Below are 22,456 nucleotides of genomic sequence, written 5' to 3'. Positions count from 1 at the left end.
TATAATTTTATAAAGACTGTACAAGTGGATTGTTAGAAATTGCTGTAGTTATTAAGAGGCAGGAGAAAGTGTTTCAAGATGGGGTGGGATGGTTCAAGAGAAGAAATGGCTTTTTAGCAGGACTGGAAGGGTAGGCGAGTGAAAGGTACAGGCATACATGGGTGGTATGTAGAGTCTGAATTCAGGTAGTGGACACAGAAAAGGAAAGGATGCAAGAACGTTCATGCCAGGAAGAGTCAGCAAGGTTTATTGATGAATTAAATTTGGGAGGGGATAGTTAAGTTGTAGATCAGTGGATATATATTTTGTCAATAGAGATTTAATAGTTTGATCCAGGGAGTAAGAATTTAGTTAAAAATAGGTAAGTGGAAGTAGAGCTGGTTTTGGGAGACTGGGTGACCACAGAAGGTCAGCTTCAGACAAGTTTGCACAACCTACAGGCGGGGATATTCAAGCAGAGAGTTAGAACTATGTGAGGCGCAGCTAGACAAAATGTGCGTGGCAGCAAAAAATTTTTAAGTCATCTGCATAGAAGATTATTGTTAATCCAGTGAAGGGTTCCACTTGCTGCAGATGGGTCAAAGGTTAAGTTTTGAAGCCTTGAGGCTTGGGTTGGAGGGTTTTGGGGCATTCCACATGCTGGTTCCCATGAGTGGAAAGACTCAGAGCTGGCTACTGATGGGAGTAATGAGGAAGATTAGGAAATACAGGCCCATAATCCCTTGACAGAAATCCTTAGGGTCACATGTTTCTGAATTCAGAAGTTTTTGGGTTTTTAGGTAGGTTATATAGTATAGGTATGGTATATTAATTGCATCCCATCCTCAGCGGGGCTGTGGATAGCAACCCCATAATTAAATACATTAATATATTTGCAGTGAAATGAATATTCACACTAAATGGGATGATAACTTTAATCTCACATCTGTTCATGTGAGTTTTGCAGCAAATAAGTTCAAATTAGGTTAAATTTTACTATCCAATGTGTTAATGAAAACAATCTTTTGGTTTTTAGAGCTTTCTGGAGTTCACGGTTGTAGATAAGGGATTTTAGACCTGTAGTTTGAGGCTACTTTGTTAGAGAATTTTGACAAGTAAAGGACATCACCGCTACCACCTTATTCCCCAAACCAGAGACAGGCAGAAACTCAAAAGTATAATGTAGGAAATTTCTTTTAAAAGATGGATTTGTACTAGTGTCTAGACTCCATACATTTCTTCCCTTCCATTTAAGAGCCTCCATTCTCAGGTGTGGGTAATGAAACTGTGTACTTTATCTGTGTTGGTAGACATTTTCTGGTTTACCAGTGGCTCTAATGGGGTAGATCATTCCGGGTGCTTTGTTGATATTACTGAGGCCAATTTGAAGAATTAGACAGTACAAACAAACAAATGTATTGTAAGTGGTGTTGGCATTTCATTGCTGTGTCAGCATTTTTTGTCAAGACCCAGTCAGTCTCCCCTTATTGAAAGGAGCAAAAGCCTACCTAGACTTCAGGTTATAAGTATTCACACTTGGTTCAAAAGAAGCACTTAGCTTCTCTAGGTAGCTTTAAGATCTTGACTTGGCTCTGTTTACACGAGACATTTGGTGTCTAATAGCCCACACACTAGGGCAGTTTAATGGTATGCATTGTTTAGAACATCAGATGAGCTGTGGAAGCTTGCCTTGCTGGTTGGGCACTGCTCATATCAGCCTCTCTGTACCACCCCCGGTATTTCACCTGGTTTTACATACGTGGTTTGAGGGATGGGTTAGAATGGGGAAGGTTTCCCAAGGGAGACTAATTTACTGGTTTTTAAAAAATGAACTTCGCAGAGGGAATTTTAGGTTATAGACTTCATTTGGCCTAGGGACATTCTTTCTAGAGAGACTGGCCTCAATGTCCTCATTTGTTTGAAAGATAATGGTGTGGGGTTTTGTGTCACTCACAGCAATATCCCTGCTCTGGCAAATGCTTGGCTAAGGCAGGATTTGGAAAACAAGGAGAGACCTTGCAGTTTTCCAGGATTGTTATGAACAAATGACCCTATTGCATTCCCTGCTTCCTCAGCACCCTCTGGACACTGTTCTGGTCATGGGCAATTGGCTTTCCAAATAGTGTGTGCGGGTTTGCAGCCGGAGCTCTTAGGACGAGGCCCAGTGGTTCCCCAGCTGACTGCTCTCGGAGCATTACCCAGTGTGCAGCTGTTGCCTGAATCACAAGTAGCATCTGAGTGCAAGGCTGGTGCTTGCCTACTCCCCTTCCTTTCTACTTGCTGCTCTGTGAATATCTGATCAGTGGGGCCGGGTGTTGGCTGGGATCCAGCTAAGTCAGCCGTGTTGTTGGATGTAGCCTTGTAGCATCTCTCCTTCTCGTTTTCTCCTTTTTGTCAACCTCCTAGGGTAGAGCGTATTCCAGTAGGAATTGTACTGGTTATGATGGTCTCCATATAAATTGAAAGAATGGTTTTCAGCCTGCTTTTCCTTGTGGTTTCTAAATTGAATGGCAAGTGAGATTTGGCTGATGGGTGGAAGTTTGCTGGCCCTCTGGCATAAGGTGTTGGGTATTGACCTCTATCTGACTTGGCCTCTTTTTCTTCTGTTGCCATCTCAGGAGTGTCTCTTCAAAAGCAGCTGGCTTAGCATTGATCAGGTGCTATAGGTTTTTGTTTTTTCCTAAACTTGTTTGTGTGGTTTGGCCTCTTGGAGACAAACATGGTATTGACCCGGTGATCAAACTCACTCCTAGCTTTTTAAGGGACAAATAGCATCCCCATTTAGAGCTGCAGATGGCCAAAGTTTCAGTGCCTGCTCCTGGGTAATGAATTCCTGTCAAGTGTCTTAACTCAGAATTTGGTGTAGAAGAGACTGGGTTCAGAACGATGTGTTTGTTTGTTTGTTTGTTTTTAGTGTTGGCTGAGCCAGCTGAGACTTCATTTTGGGGAAAACAAACTTGATTTGGCTTTTGAGAACATAGGAAAAAGGTGTTCCCCCTGGCAGTAAACTCCCCCACCCCAAGGGTGAGCTGAGGACTGAGGCTGAGCCTCAGGCAGGTCTCCTGTGCTCGCCGCTCTCCTGCACAGCTTCTTTCTTGCAGGCTTGGAGGACAGGAGGGACCACAGTAGTCATTCACTTGGGCAGGACATCAGATGATTCAGACACAAGCTCCCCATTTTGGGTCTCAATCTTCTTCACAACCACCATCTTGGAGGAGCTGGTACAGCTAAAGGAGCCAGAGCTCCCACCAGAGCCCAAGTTGGCCTGGAAGCCCATGCCATAGTTGGGGTTCCCATAAGATGGGCTCAGCACACCTGAGTAGCCGCTGGTAGTCTTGGTGTGGATACTCGTGTTCTGTATCCCAGACTCCAGGGGGTTCTCCTCACCCTCCAGCAGCTTCCTGTAGGTGGCGATCTCCATGTCCAGGGTCAGCGTGACATTCATGAGTTCCTGGTACTCGTACAGCTGCCAGGCCATGTCCTGCTTGGCCTTTCTCATAGCAGCTTCCAGCTCAGCCACCTTGGCCTGAGTGTCCTTGATGGCCAACTCGCCACGCTGCTCAGCATCAGCAACTGCTGCCTCCAGGGAAGCCCTCTGGCCTTTGAGGCCCTCGATCTCAGCCTGGAATTGGCTGATGTTCCGGTTCATCTTAGAAATCTCAGTTTTTGTGCGGCGCAGGTCATCCCTGTGCTTCCCAGCCAACGTCTGCAGCTTCTCATACTTGATCTGGTACATGGTCTGAGCCTTGACCCAGCTGCAGTTGGTGATCTCCTCATACTGGGCCTTGACCTTGGCTATGATGCCGCCCTGGTCCAGGGAACGGTTGTTATCCGTGGACAGGAGCACGGATGTGTCAGAGATCTGGGACTGCAGTTTGCAAACCTCCTCTTCATACAGCTGCCTGTAGAAGGTGATCTCATCGGTCAGCCCTTCCAGGTGGGACTCCAGCTCCACCTTGTTCATGTGAGCTTCACCCATGCCATTCTTGATGAGGACAAGTTCATTCTCCATCTCTGCGCTTGCTGATCTCATCCTCATACCGATTCAGGTCCTCCACCAGCCCCTGCATGTTGCCAAACTCTGCCTCTAGCCTCAGTTTCTCCTGGGCCAGCCTGTCCAACTACCATCGAAGGTTGTTGATGTAGCTCTCGACGTGTTGTCCATGTTACTGTGCATCGACTTTTGCTGCTGCAGGAGGTTCCATTCGGTCTCCAGATCTTATTCTGCTGCTCCAGGCTCCGCACCTTATCGATGAAGGAAGCAAACTTGTCGTTGAGGGTCTTGATCTGCTCCTCCTCCTGGTTGCGCACCGTCTGGATGTTAGGGTCCACCTCCAGCTTCAAGGGGCTCAGCAGGCTCTGGTTCACTTGGAGAGCTGTGATGCTCCCCATACTCCCAGCCCCGCCATAACCCCGGCCAGACTCATGTTGGTGCCCTGGCCAACCCGGTAGCCGCTGCCCACCGGAGAAAGGGACAAGGGACAAGCTGATGCGGGTGCCAAGCCCACTTGAGTACGAGCAGCTGCTGAAGGCCCCAGGGCCAGAGGTGGACACCCTGTAGGTCTTCTGGGTCACCCTAGTGGACATGGTGGAGGAGAGGAGACTGAACCAAACAGATTTAAGAAGGAACCAAAAAGCTGCTTGTCAGAATGATGTGTTTAAATTCTTCCTGGAGTACTCTGTGTTCTTGGGAGGGTAAATCTGAGTGGAAATTTTTACTAAGCCATAATGATAATAGAAAACAGTGAACTTGAATCTCTCGAAGAGCAGCGGTAGTGCACAATAGGCTTGTTGGAGCCTTGGATGCGGGGAGCCAGATGTTGTTTGTAGGTGTGTTAGGCATGAAAATTGAGATGCTGATTTTTCTTAAACTTTTTTGTAATTGAAAAAATCCCTTCTCTCCCTGTCTGGGTTGGGGGTAGGACAAGAAAGACTCCTAGGGTGCCTAGATGCATAGTGCACCTCATTTCTGAAAATGCGATTATTTGGCAGAAAATCCATAAAGTATAAACAGAGTAAGGTGGGACAGTCTGATCTGTGGAGTTTCCTCCTCCCATTATGTTCATTAAGGTACTAATTGTTGTATCTTGCCTTCTTAGGACTCTGAAGAATTTTTTAAAAAAAATATATTTTATTGATTTCAGAGAGAGGAAGGGAGAGAGAGATAGAAACATCAATGATGAGAGAAAGTCATTGATCAGCTGCCTACTGCATGCCCCCTACTAGGGATCGAGCCCACAACCCTGGCATGTGCCCTGACCGGGAATCGAACTGTGATCTCCTGATTCATAGATGCTCAACCACTGAGCCACGCAGGCCAGGCTGAAGAATATTTTTTGACTCTGAAATGTCAAGAGCTTCAGCTCTTGTTATATCTTATCTCTTGAACCTTGCATGGCTAATACAATTTTGTAACAGTTGATTCCTGCTTAATGGTTACCTTTGTCATACCTCACTTATCCAGATCACAGTGACAAAGTAAAATTTTGACTCCTGAAGAGCCAAAATAGATATCTTCCTAAAAATTAGCTTTCAGTGGAAACCCTTTGAATACTCAGAGCCTATTTATTCATATTTTATTCACATTTAGCCCAAAGTAGATTTATCAATTAGAAGTGAATTGGGTCTAGTAGCAAGGTAGAAAGCAGAGGAAGATAAAACAGATACTAGCCTTTGAATATGATGTGTCATTTTGCACCATGATATTTTATGTGTTGAGAATAGAAAATGATTTTACTGTTGTAATTTTATAGATTATTTTCTTGAGTGAAAATAGGTCTCAGGTTGAGGAGGTCAAGTAGAGTAAAAGAATTTTGCTTTCCTAAAGGGAGCCATCATACTTTGGAAGATTCTATCTTCTCTTACTGGATATTTTTTTGTTTTTCACTGTAGTATCAGTATCCTTGGTAGGACCAAATTTCCTATAGCCTTTACTTAGTCCACTTGAACAAAAGCTCAGTGGCTTCTAACAATAGCAAAATATCTAACAATATTTCTTGTTCCTGTATCCATCACAGGTAGGCTGTGGTTCTGCCTCATGTTGTCTTCTCTTTGGGACTCACGGCGATGGATCATTCATTATCTGGGATCTTACCAATATCATAGTGGAGGGAAGAGAGAGAGACATGGCGCCAAGAGCTGACTCAGTCTGATTTCATTGGCCACTCCCAAACTCACCAGGACAGGGATGTATAATCCTGCCTCAAGGAAGGGCTCTATGAACCACTTGGCAAAGTCTCACAGTGAGGTGGGAGATTATTATCTTCTCGCAGAGAGAGACAGACAGTATTTGTAACAATGCCACATACTTGATGGATGGCCGGATTTATCCACCCCAAATGGGGAACCCATATTTATTTACTTTGGGAAGTCAAGTTGAAAACTACTTTTGGCCTGCAAAAATTTCACTGGTCTGTTGGATCAATAACCATAAGCATTAAAACCCTAAGGGAATATAGTATATAAGTTATGGGTCTTATTTTCACTTTTTCAAAAAACTTAATTTCTTTTCGACCTGATTAAATCCCCTTGAGTCTATGGACTTGTTCTGATTTGCATAGCTGTACTTAGCTCCGGGGCTGAGTTGTAAGGGTGATCTCTCTAACCTACAAAAAACAATTGGAATATTGTTCTTCCATCTGCCACCAATTTGTATTTTGAGTAAATGACACCAGGAAATATGTTTTATAACTGACATCTACTTCCTGTTACCTGAAATAACTGAGTAGATTTATGCTAACATAATTCTATGCAGTATTGCTTATATTGGGGAACATGGAGCCCAAGAGGAATAACAGCCAGTGGAGCGACAACTAAATGCCTACCTCTGTGCAGTTGTAATATGGAGGCATCTGATCAAAGCTGAACCAAAAGGAAGCTCTGCTGTTCAGGAAAGGTTCATTGCTCTTCCTCCCTTCTCCCATCCTTGCTGGAGAAGAGTAACATTTGGTGGTTTGATATAAGCCAGGTGCTGATGTTAAAATCCACTGACCACATCTTTTACCCTTGACAGCCATTCTGAGGACCAGGAAAAAAGAAGTCCAATCTGTCTTGTTTAACAGACTTCTCAAAATATAGTTCTGCTGATTCCGGGCAGCCGTAGGCACTTTGTATCTGGGAGTGAAATATAAAATCTCTCTTGCTGCTGGTGAACAGTAAGATGTATGCTGAGTTGCCGTGTTTGTGCCCTTCAGAGGGTACATCAAGCTGCTGCAAATGCTGCTGTCATTTGATGTGGTGGCTCTGTCAGAAAGCGGAAGCTGCTGATTTCAGACTGGCTCCCTGTAGGATAATGAATTGTCATGCCTCTGCTGATTATCTAACAAGTTTGTACAACGTGTAACACAAGCTGACAAGACAAACAATTTTATTAATTTAAGCCTGGTGCTAATGGGATTACAGTGTAGTATGCAAGTAGGAGTATTATACACAAATACAGGAGTACGCTACCCCGCAAAGACTTGGATTCTGGGTTTGGCAACGAGAATTGCTTATTTTTCAAGAAACAGCGTTTGGTATTTCCGTTTGTCCTGTATTCATTTGAATTTGAATTGAAAAATACTTAGGAATCTTCAGGGATTTATGCAGCTCAAATGAAATGAGCCCTTGCATTAGCTTTCGAAGTATTAGTGCTGATAAATGCCAGTGGGCAGTAGATAAACTTTTGCTTTTTACAAACCAATTACCACTAAAAGAGCTTTTGTCTTAAATCTGTCTAGAGTTCTGTCTTCCTTTGGGGGAGTGCTGGGCCCTATGAGGAGATGGATTATATTTTTATGATCTCTGATCTGTCTTAATTTCAAATTCTCATGTTCTTGTATATGAACTTGACAATTTTAGATAGTTGCATCTTGGGTTGTTGACTAGAATTTATTAACTATGTTTATGAGAAGAATTCATCACCCAAGAGAAACTATGTTAATCTAGGTAGATAAGAAAGAGGTTTCCTATGAACTCTGTGTAATCTGATTCTGGATTCTGAGAGAGTTGTTCCCAGCGTGGAAAATGATCCAGCATAAGAACTATGGGAGTTTCAGAATCTGTAAGAATACATAGATGTTGGGATAATTTCAGAGCTTCAGAGATAGTAACAATGGGCTGCTTCTTTCAAGACATTGGGTAAGGAATGTAGCAGTGTAGCAGGCTCTTATCATTTGTGTGTCCACCAACATGCAGGCATTTAGTGCAGGCTATAAACTGTTCCAACTTAATGCAGTAGATAATCTAGAATTTAGAGCACTGGCATAAAAAAAAGTCACTTAAAAAATCTTAGTAAATCTAAAACAGCAAGTAGTATCATTCACTGTTTGCACCCCAACAATTGTGATGTTGCTGCTTATTAGCTCTCCTTTCCTCTCTCCCTGGTACCTCCCTCACAACATCTGCTTTAGTAGCAGCTTATATACTTCAGAATGTGTGTTGTTTTGAAGGAGATCAGGGGGTGCGGTGTGTGACTGCAGGTAAGTTCTGTAAGTGCATTTTGTATAATTAAAAAACAATCATAAACTAGAGAATAGTTGTTGATATGTTTTCCATTTTGTCTTCATTCTTCTTTTAAGAGGTAGAATTGCCAGCTGCTGTCAGAAATAGCAATATGTTTACATAGTGGTACAAATTTCAAATACTTTCCAGATTATACTCCCAGTACTAATAAAAGTTATTCTTCGTTTGAAGGTAAATGGTATTACTCTGCTTATCTTTGCCACTTTCTGAAAGCTTTTTTTAAAGAAACTTTTTTTATTGAGGTTAAACATCTAGACATGTATATAAGGTATAGTAATCTTAAGTATACATCTTGATGAATTTTTAGGTATGTATATGCCCTTTATCTACAACCCAGGTCAACATAGAATATTGGTATTCCCAGACTTTATACCTTGTGGTAACCACTCTTCTGATGTCCGTTATTGATTAGCTCTGCCTATTCTGAGCTTCATTGAATGGAATCATACATTGGGTACCCTTTTGTGTCTAGCTTTTTAAAAAAAAAAAAAATCTTTATTGATTTCGGAGAGGAAGAGAGAGGGGGAGAGAGAGAGAAACATTAATGATGAGAGAGTCATTGACTGGCTACCTCCTGCACGTCCCCCACTGGAGACCCAGCCCACAACCCAGGCATGTGCCCTGATTGGGAATCAAACCTCAATCTCCTGGATCGTAAGTCGATGCTCAACTGCTAAGCCACACTGGCAGGGCTATGTCTAGGTTTTTTTCATGCAATTATACCTGTGAGATTTATTCATGCTGTTTCCTTATGTCAGTAGTGGTTCTTTTCTTTTGAGGATAATATTTCATCATATGAATAAACTATTTTTTGTGTAGCCATTTTTTTATTAATTGACAATTAGATTGTTACCAGCTTGGATCTAGTATGATAAACATGCTAATGCACATTCTTGTATATGCCTTTTGGCGGACATACACATTTTTTTCTCCTAGGAGAAATAGTATACCTAGGAACAGTGTTGGTTGGGTCATAGGGCAGGTGAATGTGGATGGATTTGAGCTTTTTTGACTTTACAGTTGTATTAATCTGTGCCGCGTATTTATTACTCAAAACCTGTTAATGAATGGGAAAGGAATGGACTTTAAAGGATTTGGCTAGTTTGTGCCTGAAATTAGCCTACCACTAGTTCTGAGACATTAAGAGGACAACTAAATTTAAATCTGTTTTTGAATTTTTAAAATAGGCATTAAAACAATGACTTTTCTTGCCCGGCTGGCGTTGCTTAGCCTGTTGAGCATTGACCTAGGATCCAGGAGATTGCAGTTCGATTCCTGGTCAGGGCACATGCCTGGGTTTTGGACTCGGTCCCCAGTGGGGGGCGTGCAGGAGGCAGCCGGTCAATGATTCATCATTGATGTTTCTCTCTCTCTCTCTCCCTCTCCCTTTCTCTCTCTGAAATCAAGAAAAACATAATAAAAAAACAAACAAACAAAAACTATGACTTTTCTTTGTTGTGTAGTAAATGAGTTTGAATAAGATAATACATAGGGAACATTTAATAAACATTCCTATGTTTTTTTATTTTCTAGAGAAATCTGATCACCTGCTCATAGCTAATTAAAGGGAAAGTAATTGTTTGACTTTAACACTGTTAATTTTAAACTTTCCTAGCATTTTTTGTTTGTTAATCCTCACCAAAGGATATTTTTTCCATTGATTTTTAGAGAGAGTGGAAGGGAGTTGGGGGGTGGGGAGGAGAAGAGAGAGAGGTAAGAGAGAGATAGATGTGAGACAGATAGATGTGAGAGAGACATCGATTAGTTGCCTCCTGCACGTGCCCTGACTGGGGCTAGGGATTGAACCCGTGACCCTTTGGTGCAAGGGCTGATGCTCTAAGCACTGAGTAGCACCAGCCAGGGCTAAAGTTTCCTAGTTTTGCCAAGGACAGTCAGCTATGTGCATACATGACAATAAGAAAAATTAGTCAAGAGGTTAATGTATAACTTTATAAGAGTCTCAAAGGCACCTCTCTTCTATTTTTTGTCATTCTCTCCTCTCTTTGCCATTATTAAGGGACAAGTCTCTGCAAAAAAACTCTTTTTACCTTATTATCTGTATCTAATAATTATTTGAATTGCTCGCTTTTTGTTTAATAGCTTCCCCTTTCTTTAGTTGTTTCTTCATACCTTCAAGAATTGAGACCACTCTGTGTGTCCAGGCATTTACTAATTGCTGGTATTGTAACAACATGGACTTGATGAACTAGAAACTGCATTTTAATTGCAGACCTTATTCTGAACAAATTTGTACGTCATTGGAATTTCCTTTTATAGCACAATAATTTTTAGAGCACATTTAAAAAGTACAAAAAGATTTCAAAAATAGATTTCAAGTGGTTTATTGCTCTCCATATATACCTTAACTAGGACTTCTGGAAATCACTGTTTTCATTGTATCTCCATATGGTTTTCTAGGCCACCCACCACTACCATTTTGGCCATCAAGTATAAGATTAGCATGCTGGAACTGTGAATATTTTGCCTGCCTCTAATTATAATTCAGCTTCCCTTCAACTAAGTTTTAACTGTCCTCAAACACATCTATCTTCCTCCCTCCCTCCCTCCCTCCCTCCCTCCCTCCCTCCCTCCCTCCCTCCCTCCTTCCTTCCTTCCTTCCTTCCTTCGGAAGGTGAAGGTTTGGGGGAAGAAAGCGCTTTTATCAGATATATTTAAATTTCTTTATTAAAGCAAATCTCTAGACCTGAGGGCTTCGTAACTAGCACTGTCCAGTGTGATCATTTGACCAGCTATAGTTTAGTGGATTATTTTTTATTTTCAAGGTGGGGGGAAAGAAAAAGCTGTTGGCCACCATCTCATCTGGTTTATTTTGGGATACTTGATATCCTTGATTAACTGAGAAAGTATCAACTAAGGAAGGAGAGCTAAGCCAAAAAATACTTAACATGCCAAGGATAGAGGATTTACAGAGACATAGACATTTAAAATAAACATTTAGTCATATTTAAACTGTTCTGTAATACTCAGTGATCTCGCCCATCCTGTGTAAGTCTTCACCTTTGATAACCTGAAAGTTCTAGTTTTGATTAATTTTCTTTAGCCACAATTAGCAACTAGCATCTGTCTGGTCTTACTGCTCATTTGACCTCATTCTTTACAGCATTTTTCCTTGAAAGCTGTTAAATTTAGCTTCCTCTTTCGTTTTATTTGTTCAGAGCCCTTGTGTCTTTTTAAACGATCCAGTTTTTCTTTGAAGGCACATTTTTTACATAGCAGGTACAATTGTTATAGTAGTCTTCAAAGGTTCGTATCTCAGTACGTTGTTGTTCAAAACTACTGGCTATGATTGAGCATCCTCAAGAATTGTGTTCCAGAAATTAATTGATTTAAGATTAAATTGTAGGCCTTTGCTATTGATGTTCAGAAATATCTGGGACTCTCATTTATCATTACTCTTGTAATATGAAGGAAAGAGCTTTGGTATGAGATGTAGATTCTCTCCCTTGTTCTTCTAATTACTTGTTTTTCGGGCACAGGTGAAAACTCTAACCTCACAGAGCTTGATTTCATTATCTGTGCATGGAAGGATTTGACCTAGATCAGGAAGAGCAGGGAAATATCCTCAGGGGTCAGATAACCATATTACGTTATAAAGGCAGCCCTAGCAAACTAGCATAGACTAAATGGCTTAAATAACAGAAATTTATATACTCAGTTCTGGAGGCTAGAAGTTCAAGATTAAGGTGGTGTTGGGTTGGGTTTCTTCTGAGGCTTTCCTCCTTGGCTTGCAGGTCACTACACTCTGATTCCTCTTCACATGGTCATCCCTCTCTGTACATGTGTGACCATGGTGTCTTTCTAACCTCCTCTTCTTATAAGGACTCCTTACCAGTCAGATGAGGGCCCACCCTGCTATCCTCATTTCAACTTAATTACCTCTTAAAAGGTCCTGTCTCCAAATAAAGTCAGATTCTGAGGTTCAACATATGAATTTGGGGAGACACAGTTGAGTGCATAACAGTAACCTAAATGTTTCAAGCAGCTTAGTTTGGCAGAGAAGACTTTGTCCTGGACTTTATATCTACAACTATGACCGATCCCCAAGTTAGGCTTGACACATGATACTGACTCTCTGAAGAAGGCTTGGCACTCCTAACTAACTTCTAAGTTGAACTGTTTCACAGTTGTAAATTTCTCTTCATTTTATTTTCAAAGAATAATTGTGAAAGAAATTAGATCTGCAGTTGGCATCCTATCCTTTGCTGTTGGGTCCAAGCAGTCAAATTGGCTAAAAGATGTGGGTGGCTTCATAATTTGTGCATAATCTTTATCACAGTTCAGTAAACCCTCAATATTGTGGACCTTGATTTAAGGACTTTGGATTTCATGCACAAAATTTCCAGTTCATATGTCATATGTGAAAATTAATACCTTATTAATTTTAAAATGCTTTTAACCAAGATTTGCTTATAATTAAATGAACAGGTTACTTTTGTTATTAATTCACTGTTATTTTTAACAAATTTTAGTGAGTAGGCCATATGTTGGAAAAAACACTGTAGTAATTTTGCTGACATAAATAAATATTATATATCTACAACTATAGTCTACATATTTAAATCCAATAGTCACCAGTTTTAAACAGTGTTTGGTGAATGAATAGCACGTGATCACACTGATTGAGCTCTGTAATTGGCTCTGTTGTCTCCTGGCATGACTTTCTGCAGCAGTTTTAACTCCTGTCAAAAATTCCATGTGTGCTCAGCCACGCCCCAGCCATGTACATTTGTTTACTGGCAGTGACTGGTGAATGCACATGTGTACTAAACCTGTTCAATATAAATTTTAAATTATAGTAATACATACAGAAAACTTTTCTGTGAAATGAAACTTTTCATACATAGTTAATTTTAATTACACAAATGTGTCTACATAAGTAAAAACAGGTAAACTAATTTGCCAATTTGTTAACTGTAGCACAAGCTCAGAAAAAGTAGAAATAGTCTAAATAGTCAAAATCAGGGGTAAGTGAAGTAAATACTGTAATATCCATGGTCCACTAAGAGTTTTAAAAATTGAATTATTACTTTTAGTACAGTGTAGAAGTATTGAGTGTACAGTTTGAATTTTTACTTATATATAACTATGCATTCCAATTTTGTATCTACCAAATTTAGAAAGATTATATGTCTGCTGGGATGATTATTTCAGTTACAGTATTAAGTGAACAAAATGTCAAAGGTCATTCTATTTGTACTACAATTATAATTGTACAAAAACATGAGCATAGAGTAAAATGAAAAGGAACTGTTTTTAGAGCAAGGTTAAACAATTGTGTTTGAATAAATAGTAGAGTGAATTTTTTCATTTTAATTTCCTTTACTTTTTTTTATAATCCAGATTTGTTTATATGAATGAGCCTCCTATTTACAAAGATGATTTTTGATGAGGAACCTTCACATTAATGCTCTCCTGCATTGGGCCTTTCTTATGTTGTCAATAACTATAGTTTATCTCTTGAGTTCCTCTAAAATAGTGGTTCTCAAACATTTGATTTGAGGACTCCAGCATATTACTAAAAATAATTATTGAGGACCCAAAGAGTTTTTGTTAATGTGGAATAATTATCTGTTGGTACATACTGTATTAGAAATAAAACTGAGACATTATAAAATATTTAATTAAAAAAATAGCAAGCCTGTTATATATTAATACAAATAGGTTTTTATGAAAAATAACTATTTTCCCCCCAAAAAATTACCAGTGATACTACTTTTTTTTGGCAATAGATGTGTGTCTTTTTTGGCAAATCTATTTGATGTGTGGCTTAGTAGAAGACAGTTGGAATCCTATTACCTGCTTCTCATTTTTTTTGTTTTATGTTACTTTGGTTGAAAAATTGGAAGAAATTTTAGCCTCACACACATAAATAGCTGGAAAGGGAGGAAAAGACAGGTGCAGGGGTCTTTGGCCTACATTTTGAGAATTGCTGCTGTAAAACAATATTTCCCAGGTGACATTATGAACCACCTTGAATGTATTACTCAAACCCTGTAGAAATCTTGACTTGATATGCGTGTGGCTATAGATTGTGGATGGTGCTGTTGATAAAGAAAAGGTGCCATCAGTAAATCAGTATCTTCTGACAGTCCTCTTATTTTGTTCTCTTACAGTTGAGACTTAGATGAAAGTACTAGCCTGAAAGAGCAAATACACTCTCTTTATACTTAGGGAAGATAAGAAATCCCTGGCATTTTTAGCCTACCCCTGTTGTCAGAGAACAGAAGTACTGCATCTAGAATTGTGTATCCTCTGAGTCCCTTGTTTAATATGTAATAGTGTGAATTGTTTTTCTGAGCATTTGGTATTTTGCCACCATTAAGTTTGATAAATAATAGCATTGGCTCCCAAACATGTTCAGGTGGCAGAAATACTAGAACTCGTGGTACATAAAAATACTTAATGCTGTCATTTTAATTCGGGATAATTCTCCAGCTAGGAAATATATTATATGTAACTTACATAATATTAAGTATATTTGTGCACCAAAGTAGTCATTCTATTAATAGTAATGTAATAGTAAGAGTAGCTTGATATTGGTTCATTGATTTATTGATATTTGACACTTGATAGTGAATACTCTTTTTTATTAAAAAAAAAAACAACTTATGGGTAAAAATCCCAAACTGAGAGTATTCAGTTTATTAAGTTACTTTTTGGTAACATCATTTTTAAGTGATGATGACATTTTTTCCCTAACTTTGTTCTTCTTAAGGTTGCTGTGGCTATTAGTGGTCTTTTGTGGTTCCATATAAATTTTTGGATTATTTGCACTACTTCTGTGAAAAATGTAATTGGTATTTTGATAGAAGTTGTCTTGAATCTATAGAATGTACATTTTATGCTGTTAATCCTTCCTATCCATGAGTGCGGTATATGCTTTCATTTCTTTGTGTCGTCTTCAGTTTCTTTCTTCAGTGTCATAGTTTTTCAAGTACAGGTCTTTTACCTTCTTGGTTAAATTTATTTTTAGGTATTTTATTTTATTTTTGAGGCAGTTGTAAATGAGATTGTTCTCTGTTTCCCTTTCTGATAGTTCATTATTGGTGTATAAAAAAAATGCAACTGATTTCTGAATATTTATTTTGTATCTTGCTACTTTACTAATTTGCTTATCAGTTCTAGTAGTTTTTTGGTGGAATCTTTAGTGTTCGCTATATACAGTATCATGTTATCTGCAAATAATGAGAGTTTTACTTCTTTCTTTTCAAGTTGGATGCCTTTTATTTCTTCTTCTTGTCTGATTCCTGTGGCTAGGACTTTGAGTACTATGTTGAATCAGAGTGGTGAAAGTGGACATCCTGTCTTGTCCCTGATCTTAAGGGAAACGCTTTTAGTTTTTCGCTGTTGAGTATGATTTTAGGTGACACTTTTTCTGCATTCTGTTTCAGAAGTATCAGTATTCTAGAAAAGCAGACTGAGACCTACTAAAATATATTGACAAAGCCTATTAAGTCTAATTTCAAGTAATGATGTAATTATTTATGGGATAGCAGTTAATTCCAATCTGATTATTACGGCTTTCACAACAGTAATCTGAAGGTTGCAATTTATTTTTTACCTATTGATATTATAAAAGTGTTTCATTTCTTTTGCTAGAAGAGCTCTCTCACCCCACCCTTTTTGCCCATTCCTACATGATATGTACTTTCACATTTCTTTTGGTTAGTTCCATTGAGTAGGTGCAATGTGTGCGCATGTGTGAAGTACTTTAATAGGGCTATTTGGCTTTTCATAGTCCTTAACTCTGGAAGAACTTCACATTTTCATTAGGTTTCTGATGTTGCTGTATTGCAGATGCTGCGGAAGGCTTCTTTTGCCCTAGGCTGCCATCTTGTTTGCTTGGTATAGAGTTGATTAACAGAACAAAACCAGTCAGAACCCGTGCATGTAGCAGGCTGTGATTTTTATCAGAATGTTCTTTAATGTTTGTATATTTGAGCAAATTTTCAAAACTCCTGTGTTTTGGGGGTTTTTTGAAATTTCCTTTCTGCATTTTTGTGTTGAAGTGAAGGATTTGGGATCAGAAAAAGAATAATTTGTAAGTTGGTACCAAATGGTATTTCCAGAACTGGTTTGTAGGATCAGATGTGTGTTTTTCAAATTGGAACCTTTTCTAATGGGCCCCTGGGAAATGTCTTAGCTAAATTGCAACAGTGACTGGTGAAGTCGATCGAGGTAAATTGCTCCCATTGCTGAGGGTTCAGAAACCAGGCAGTTGAAGCTAAAATTCCTGGGGAAATCGGGTAGAACTATTGCAGATGGTTTCCCCTTTGAATAGAGAAAAGGGGGTTGGTGTCAATGTTGATGAATGGGAGGAGATTAAAGCCTGATTTTGTAGTGAATTGGTATCGTGCTCTTTGGGAGACTAAAGAGAATTTTATGAAAAGCCCATCAGAATCAGATAGGTGATTCTTTTCAATGTTGGCTACAAAGGATATCTAAGAACATATGGCGAAAACATTGGACTGTCAAGTAGTTTACATTATAGAAAAGTAGCACTAAGAAACTTCGTTGTGTATACCCTCGGTGAACTCAGAGGCCAAGGGATTCCACAGGCAATTTCTAATTTCTATTTCATAGTCAACTCCTGAGCAGTTTTGATTTGCGTTTAGTAAAATGAGCCTGACTGGTTTTGACTATTTATGGCGGTGTGTTAAAATAAAGAGGCCATCGGGAAAGTATTTGTAATGAGTATTCTGATGGCCTAGTTCATGTCTTTCCCAGACACCTGCCATGTATTTGAGAAAGACCCTTGAGCTCCCTGCAAAATGGGAATAATAATACATTACAAAATTGTGTGACAGCATCATGGCTTTTATAATCAATAAAGCTCAATGCTAACACCTATCTGTCCATTGTGCTGAATCTCTGGTAAATACAGAGAGCACTAAATTAAGGACCTACCTTAAAATTTAATTCAAAGTTAAGGAATTTCTGAGCCATGGCTCATTGAGTTGTGTTCCCAGACATTTACAACTTTTTATGTGTTCTCTCGATGGAGAGAATTTCTTGTGTTTCAGTTCTGTGTGTCTTGGAAATTCCTGTATACCTTTTTGGAGCTCAAATCTTTCACTTATCTAGGAGGGTAAAGGAATTGACAGCTCCCTTAGTTGATGAGAATTGTGTAACCATAGCTTATAATGGCTAAACTTAATATAATTTATGTTTGCAGCTCTCCCAGGCCCATTATAAGATCACTTTTTTTAAAAAAGTGGGCTTGACCATTTAAAAAATTGTATTTTTCAATTACAGTTAACAAACAGTATTTTATTAGTTTCAGGTGTACAGCATGGTTCTTAGACATTTATATACCTTATAAAGTGATCACCCTGGTAAGTATAGCACCCATCTGGCACCAATAAGATTACTTTTGATCCATTTTTCTTGCCTTTCCTAAGCATTTGGGTGTTTATTCAGTATTTACACTTTAATATTACTTGGAGAATGAACTTGGCACCATATGACTGGAAAACCAAATTCATGTTTAATGCCAAAGGTGGAAATTGCCATAGAATTGCTATGATGATACCACTCTTAGCCTTCAAGAGTTAAGGCTTTGGATTACTGATGGGTTGATTCTGGTTTGTGTGAACTTTCCTATAGATCGGGGCTTAATAGTCCCTTTCTGACTGCCTTTCAAGATTATTCTTGCCAAGAATTTGGTGCAACTAAATATTTTCCTTTTTCTCTCACCACTCTGTCCATGTCTAATTTAGGCTGAGTTCCTCCAGGCTCCATTGCCTATGTTCTGTGGTTTGTAAAGCGCTGTGTACTTTTATAGCCTCTGTAAATAACAAAATATGGCTCATGGCAATAACACTGTGGCATCCTATAGGTTTAGAGAGTGTGTGAGAGAGACATGTATCTTGGGTACACAATGTCTAGCATGCAAAACTATTCATCTTCTCACACAAATCAATGATTTTTCTGATATTTCTTCATTTGTTAGTACATGACATCCCTTTATCTTTGGGACATTTTATAGATAGAAAATAAGTGTGATGCCGTTCCCCTTCTTTTCTCCTCTTAACATAGCAGAGATGAAAGGGAGACAGGCTGGTTCCCAACTTGGTGAGATTTCTAACCAGATGCTTGCATGCTAGGGGCCCAGCTTCTTATCCTAGTCTCTCTGTGTATTTTGGTTTTTTTCCCCCCAGTGGGTCACTACAGATGCCATCACATATTTGAGAGATGCGAAGCTAGGAGCTAGAAGCTATTTCTATTGCCCCTGTCAATATAGCTTGATAAAATGAAAATGTCTCTAAAATGGTAGACTTCCAATTAAAAGGCTCCAGCAGGGAGTCTGTTTTGATAATGAAAGTGATTAAGAAGACACTATTTTTTCCATTGGAATGAATGTTTAGCCGAAATAGCTGGGTTTTCTCTCTCTAATTGGACTCTGCTAGTGAGGGTTTAATAATGATTCTAACAATCTATTAGCTGTCTTTGGTGATCAATGCTGGAGACACAGAAGACAAGTTTCTGGGTGATGGTGGCATATAGGGTTCTTAATGCCAAGCACTTCCTTTTCCCCCTCATTCTAAGGAATCACCAGCAGTTCATATTTGTTTCCTTTAATTCTATTATTTGGACATATCCTAGGTCAGAGTAAAGTCATACATGTATGGTTCATCAGTATTTATGTTTTCAATTGCATTCAAAACCTGCAGTTTATAGGTCTAGAAGCATTGGTTTTGATGTATAAATGGGGAAGTTCAGAATAAACACAGCTGCAGGATCAATTGCAGTCTAGGTACTATGTAAAACGTAATTTCTTAATAGTTCATCATCTTCCCCTTTATTCCATATGTAGCCCCAAGGAACAAAGCATGGAAGATGGGCTGCCCTGTTTATCTTTCAGCACCTCATTAACAGTCTGTCACCTCCATGGTGAGAACATTATGAAGACATTAGAGATACAAATAATTGTCCTGGGTATGCTCAGTGTCTCAGAAGGGTCATCCAATTTTTACTTTGTCATTTAGGTTCATAATCTTCCCTCCCTTCCTTCCTCTTTGGAGGGGGTACCCTGATTTGAATTGGGGACCTCTTGGTGTACAGTCCATAATCTCTTGTTTTATGATTGTGGCCTTGTTAGTGTAGCCATCTGAATAGAATAATTAGGGGTTCCATTACGGAACAACCAAGTGTTCTTGATAATTGAGGAGTATTTTTAAATGAAAAAAGCTAACTGAAGATTTGCAGGAGATGAGTCTTGTCTTCGTGTGCATGCTCTTGTGGTTGGAAGGGCCATTTTTCTCTGGTTTCAAACTTGTATAGATGGTATTCATATTCTCGTAGCCAATGAAATATAGGGGAGTTGTGGTTTTTTATTTAAACATCAGAATGACAATTTACAGTAGAATTATATCCTACTGGAGATTAGAGTCTAAGGTCAGAGTATGAGATAAAAATTGTGTATAGTGAAAAGTACCCTTGAAAATCACTTTATTGTCATTTTGCACAAACAGAAGAGCTTTAGGATGGGCAGATGCATCGTCTAGGACCAGGAACAGTTTGAAATTAAGGTTTTTTGATGGATAGACAGCTAACAATATTTAAATCCCTACCCTTCACCCCTCCATCTCAAGTCTTTCTCTTTGAGAAATACAGTTTTATTCTAATAAGCTTACTACATGTGTGAGGCAAATTCTTTGTCTTCATTGCACCTCTGGAATTTATAAGGAACTGCATCTGGAGAAGTAAAACCCATAAGACTCATATAGGTAATAGGAGGTGGAAGGGAATATGCAAGGTCTTTTATTTATTAAATTTATTGATTTTAAAGAGAGAGAGGAAGGGGAAGAGAGAAGCGTCTAGAGAGAGAAACAGCCTGTAATGAATTAAATAGTTATTTATGCAATCATTGGTTGATTCATGTATGCGCCCTAACTGGGGATCGGACCTGCAACCTTGGCATATTGGTACAATGCTCTAACCAACTGAGCTATCCATCCAGGGCCAATAGACAAGGTCTTTATATTGCCAGTGAAAATGTCAACTGCAGACACACAGTTTTAATAGTGATCAAGAGGGAGGGCTTGGGTTTGTTCTAGAAGCTGAGAGCACTTGATGGATATTTTTAAGAATTGGCAATGCTGAACAACTGAACTCGGCTTTCTCAGGTTGGTGACTAGCCAGAAGCCTGTCCACAGGTCAAGCAGGCATCTGCTCTTCTCCTAGGGGGGAGATAAACATCCTTGCCTGGCTCTGTTAAATTCTTTGTGCCATTACAGGGTGACTTCATTTTAGATTTCTGAGTTATTGCTGAATTCTGAGGGCTCTCTAGCAACACATCCAATTAATTCTGGTTACTTCCCGTTTCTGGCAGTCCTACTTGGTATCTCTTTTGTTAGGTATATGCTGACCAGTTTACTTATATTCCTTGCCCAGTTCTGTTTATTCTGTATACCTTGTTGCTGAGTAGTGTTCTTCAAAATGTCCTGTCTTTTCCTGTATAATGCTGGCAGGTTTTTATTGTTTTTGTATATATTTTACATGCAGTTTTATAGTATGTATTGCCTCGTATCTTCTGTGTTCCTTTTTACTATTGAGACAGCTGTATTAAATGCAACAGTGCCCTTCTGTAGCCCAGTACTTGATTGTACATTGCTTAATTCTCTCTTGGTTTTTAAACTCTCAGCCTGTAATGAATTAAATTGTTTCGGACTGTTCCTGATAAGGATATTTATGGATTGGAGATGGCAGAATTCCACAGAAGCACATTAGTGTCTCCTCTAAGTTGAAGCATTTATGTAGAGGCGTCCTTCTGAATGGAGGGAAATGGAAATGCTTTGGGACCTCTTGGCCTGTCTGGCCATCTAGCTTCATGCCACTCACCTTCACCAGAGAGCAGGATGGCAGGCGGTGATTACCAGGTCATTAACCCATAGAATAATGTTCATTCAAGCTTCAGTTGTTGCCTAGGTATTTCTCTAGCATACTCTATAGAACTTAAATATTTTTCAGGGTTTTATTAGTTACTGAGGTGGTACAAAGATGTTCCTGAAAGTAGATGGGGATGGAGGGTGGATGAGTCAAGATAAAATAAAATAAAGACAATGCAGGGTGGAATAAAAGTGTTTTAGGAGAGGCACAGAGACCAGACTACCAATGAAATTCAGAGCAGGAAAGTTGTTTGAGGATTGGGAAGTGCATAACTTGATAGAAGTGCATAACTGGTAGCAGCGATAGTTAGAACATACCATTTTGCATATTTACCCTGTGCAAGGCACTGGTTGAGAGTTTTCCTGCGCTCTGTAATTGATTCCACACAAAGCTAAAGCCCTATCAGGTGAAGATTTTATTATCTTCATTTTGCATGTCAGGAAACTGAAGCTTGGAAAGGTTAAGTTATTAATGTAAGGTCAAACAGTTGGTAAATAGAGCCCTTAGGATAGAGTCCCGGCCTGGCCCAAAGGCTGTACTTGTAACCACTTCTTACTGTTCTTGATTTTCAATTCAGTGCTTTATCTAGGTCACCAATTCTTTCAGTCAAAAAAAGTGTGGTGAAATAAATGTGTTGAGTAATGTATGTTATTGAATGCTTATTGCTATTTCATGCTATACACTTAATTGCTTCTATATGCTTATTGCTTAATTACATAAAATGCAGTAGTCCTTTTTATCATCTTTCTGCAAAATTGCCCCATATTTATTATGTTTTAAGCAGATAGAAAAGGCAAGAGAGTGGGCTAATTTTTAATTTTGGTGGTCAGAGGTTCTTTTTTTGGTAATGTTTTCTTTATGAATACACTGATACTTCGTTTGGTTAAAGCATGTGTCTGGTCAGAATGCAGCTATTCTGTGTGAAAACATCAAACAGCTGTCACTGTGCAGCATCTTTTCCAGGCACCAGGATTTGACATCTGGACTCAGTATTTTGGTTTAAGAGAAATGGTTCTTGCTAATCGTGTTGTCACAGGATCATACATCAAACAGAGCTGGGGGC

At 39.1% G+C, this 22,456-nt stretch overlaps 1 protein-coding gene and 1 pseudogene across 2 annotated transcripts in view; one reads left to right on the top strand and one right to left on the bottom strand.

Moving 5' to 3' along the window:
- Positions 1–22,456, top strand: part of SND1 (staphylococcal nuclease and tudor domain containing 1) — a 419,115-nt gene that overhangs the window by 85,150 nt on the left and 311,509 nt on the right. The gene's annotated exons all lie outside the window — the stretch shown is intronic.
- On the bottom strand, positions 3,113–4,566 carry LOC308561531 (keratin, type II cytoskeletal 8 pseudogene; annotated as a pseudogene). The gene has a single exon. The product of its transcript is annotated as a keratin, type II cytoskeletal 8 pseudogene (transcript).

This window comes from Miniopterus schreibersii (genome assembly GCF_964146895.1).
Source record: "Miniopterus schreibersii genome assembly, chromosome: 9".
Lineage (NCBI taxonomy): Eukaryota > Metazoa > Chordata > Mammalia > Chiroptera > Miniopteridae > Miniopterus > Miniopterus schreibersii.
The sequence above is the reverse complement of the archived record's forward strand: the minus strand, read 5'-3'. Positions and strand labels throughout refer to the sequence as shown.